The sequence below is a fragment of the Sapajus apella genome, unplaced genomic scaffold, assembly GCF_009761245.1.
Source record: "Sapajus apella isolate SASKATOON/1434 unplaced genomic scaffold, GSC_monkey_1.0 scaffold40, whole genome shotgun sequence".
NCBI lineage: Eukaryota > Metazoa > Chordata > Mammalia > Primates > Cebidae > Sapajus > Sapajus apella.
The window spans coordinates 20,187,342-20,191,254 of NW_022436980.1; the positions used below are offsets into that span (position 1 = coordinate 20,187,342).

Here is a 3,913-nt window from a genome sequence, read left to right on the forward strand (position 1 = left end):
TATGGAGGCTCGCACGTATTTAAGAGAAAGAATTCCTTGTGCCAAAAAGTGATCTACACAGCATCCTTGACAGAGTTCTGTTCAGTGATATAGTGACATAAGATGTCTCTGGCTGAAGAACTTTTTGAGTACTTAAATAATGGGAATATTTTAGTGAACCCAATAAACCCAAGTTAATAAAACTGTCCATTGATGTGAAGACGATTCATTCCCGATGAAACTAGCAAGACAGGAACCTCACACAGACAAGCATGCTGTCTTAACTTTTCCAAAGACGCTGCAGCTTTCAGCTGTAGCCATCATCATGCCATCTTCTTTACTGATATTTGGCTTGTTCAAATGCTTGGTGCACGTGTAATTACCCACTCGAAAAGGGTTTTTCATATCTGCCATTCCAAACTCCAGGCATGGCATGCTGATCTTGAGTGTGTGTGTGGGGTGGGGGGTGGGGGGGTTAAGGTAGTAAATGGTTAAGCTTTACACTTAAAAATGGTTAAAGTGGTAAGTACATAAATTTGTCACCGTAACCATTTTTTTTAAAGAAGTGATAAACAGCATTATTACCTTGGTATATCATACAGGTCTTGGTGTTGCTGCTGTTCCTTCACGTTTAAGCGGCTTTCCATCTTTCCTCCCTCCTCCCACAGTCTGGCTGCGCAGTGCATCCCGGGACCGTTAGCCCATAGCAGCAATATGCTTATTCCCTCCGCATCCCTAACATCAAGCATTCACAAGGTCTGGTCCACAAACCCTTCCCTACGGGAAGTTCAATGGTTGCCAAAGAATTTGTAGTAAACCCAGCCTCCCACGATGGCGAGCTCCAGTAAGATGATGACAGAAAGCAGCAGCTTGTTGGTTGTCACTTTTCTGGACATTGAGCGCAGAATCATTCGACTTTTGCCCAAGTTTTCACTTGTGTTTACCAGCCTACGCTTGGTGCATTCTAACTGGTCTCATTGTTCCCCCCAGCTCTTCTATAAATCATAGAGCCAATCTGGTCAGCCTCCATGGCAATCCAGTGAGAACGTTCAATGCCTTGGGTGGCCGAGATCAGGCTTTCAGCGCCTTGCAGAAGCATTGCCCTTTGAGACTGTAGCTGATTCATACGCTCATTCTCTACAACATCTGTGCCGTATTTCATGTCTCCTCAGCCTCCAGGTATGGCTGTCAAAGGTGTGCTTCTCACTTCCCAGTGGAGTTTGGCAAGGTGCTTCTGGTGGTGTGGAAGCTTAGACATCATGTGGTTAGGGAAAGACAGCGGTGCGTAACGTAGCTCATCCTCCATCTCTGCCAGCGTTTGTTTTATTTGCTTCCTATTGCTTTTCATCAAAATCCCTGATCAACTTCTCTTCAGTCCCCGCCATCCTGCTGGGGCACCCTTGTAGGTCTTCGCGGAGGTGGCCATGGTGCAGGCCGCTCTCGAGCAGCAGCCATGGAGCCTCCCAGCCCCGCGGCCATCACGGCGACCACTGCTCCGCCGCGCAGGACCACATTAGCCATTTTTAAGTGTAGAGTTCAATGGCATTCAGTATATTCACATGATTGTACAATCATCACCTTTGTCCACCTTCAGACTCTTTTCAGCTTGCAAAACTGAAGCTTTCCATCCATGAAACAGCTCCTCATTCTCCATTCCCTCTGCCCCTGGTGAGAATCTCGGTTCCACTTTCTGTCTTTGAATTTTACTTCTCTAGGTACCTTGTATAAGTGGCATTGTATAGTATTTGTTTTTATGTGACTGGCTTATTTCGCGTAGCATTATGTTCTTAAGGTTGCTGCCGTGAACATGAGCAGGTATATACCTGCAGGTGAAATTGTTGAATAATAAATATGGTAGTTCCATTTTTAAGTTTTTGAGGAACTGTTATACTGTTTTCCCTCATGACTGCACCATTTTACATTTCTACCAGCAATGCACAAGGGTTCCAATTACTCTACATCTTTGCCAAAAGTTGCTATTTCCTGCTTTTTTTTTTTTTTTTTTTTTAATAACAGTAATCCTAGCTGGGTGCAGTGGCTCACGCCTGTAATCCTAGCACTTTTGGAGGCTGAGGTGGGTGGATCACAAGGTCAGGAGATGGAGACCATCCTGGCTAACACGATGAAACCCCATCTCTACTAAAAATATATATATTTTTAAATTAGCTAGGTGTGGTGGCATGCGCCTGTAGTCCCAGCTACTAGGGAGCTGAGGCAGGAAAATTGCTTGAACCTGGGAGGTGGAGATTGCAGTGAGCTGAGATCATACCACTGCACTCCAGCCTGGGCAACAGAGCAATACTCCATCTCTAAAAATAAATAAATAAATAACACTCATCCTAATTGGCATGAAATTGTGTGTAATTGTGATTCTGATTTGTATTTCTCTAATCATTAGATGTTGACCATCTTTTCATATGTTTATTGGCCATAAAATCTCTTTGGAGATTTTTTTGAAGTCCTTTTGCTCATTTTCAACTGGGTGTTTTGGTGTTTGAATTTTAAAAACAGATTCTGGGTATTAATCCTTTATCAGATACAGTGAATATTTTCTTCCATTCTGTGAGTTGTGTTTTTACTCAGTTGATAGTGTCTTTTTTTTTTTCCTTCACCATTGGTCATATTTCAGAGGCAGAGGATTTATTTGAGTAGAGGTAGAAGTAGTCATGAAGCAGACCTGAACTTTACCATGAATAGGCAGCTGGATTTTCTTTTTTAATTTTTGCCATTTTGCTATTTTATTTTCAAGGTCTCTTTCAGTCGTGCAAGAGTCAATTGAAGTATTGCTATAGCGACTGCTTTTATGATGAAGTATGACCAATTTACCTTGAAAAAAGCTTGTGAAAATCTCTAAAATATCATACCAGAAGCCGATTTGTCTTAGTAATAATTCTGCTTTTGTGATGTGGTTTTATTTAAAGAAAATAGAACTTCATATTTGCTTGTCATTATAGGATAAATGTGAACTTGAGTAGTAACTGAAATTGTATGAGGCAATGGGATATGAAATGGATATTTCTAGTGTAATTTATAAGCAATATGGTTTACAAATGGTCATGGAAAAGTATCCAGGAACGTAATAATTGCTAGTATGTATTGAGCCCTTTCTAAATGTCATTTACTCTGACACTAAGTGCTTTGGGTGTGTTTCTCACCTTTCTAGCATTTCTGTGAGACGGATATCCTAGTTCCCCTTCATCTGTGGTTTTCAGTTTCCATGGTTCCTGTTACCTGAGGTCAACTGTGGTCTGAAAATATTAATAAAAAATTCCAGAAATAATTCGTAAGTTTTAAATGCAGGCCATTTTAAGTAGTGTGACAAAATCTTAGGCCATCCTGCTCCATCCCTCTGGGGCTGTGAACCATCCCTTTGTCCAGCATCTCCACACTGTCCATGCCACCTGCCCATTAGTGACAGTGATGTAGGAGCCCTCTAGATTATCAGACTGACTGTCACAGTAGCACAGTACTGTGTTCAAGTAACCCTTATTTTACTTAATAATCACCTCAAAGTGCAAGAGTAGCGATGCTGGCAATTCGGATATGCCAAAGAGAAGGCGTAAAGTGCTTGCTTTAAATGGAAAGCTGAACGTTCTAAACTAAAGAAAGGAAAAAAATATAATATGCTAAGGTTGCTAAGATCCACAGTAAAAATTTTATCCATTTTTATCATGAAAAAAGAAAGAGAAATGTGTGCCAGTTTTGCTGTTGTACCTCAGACTGCAAAAGCTGTGGCCACAGTATGTGATCAGTGCTTACTTAGGATGGAAAAGGCATTAAATCTGTGGGTGGAAGACATTAACTGAAACATGTTCCAAATGACAGCAGTTGGGTCCAGGACTATCTGTGGTCTCAGGCATCCACTGCGGGTTTTGGAACATGTGCCATACCCGCACATGTTAAGGAGGACTATTATACTGTGCTGTTGTTTCCT

The 3,913-nt window shown here is 41.6% G+C and overlaps 1 pseudogene; it reads right to left on the minus strand.

Moving 5' to 3' along the window:
• Window positions 1-347: 347 nt before the first annotated feature.
• On the minus strand, window positions 348-2,708 carry LOC116565379 (annotated as a pseudogene).
• Window positions 2,709-3,913: the final 1,205 nt, after the last annotated feature.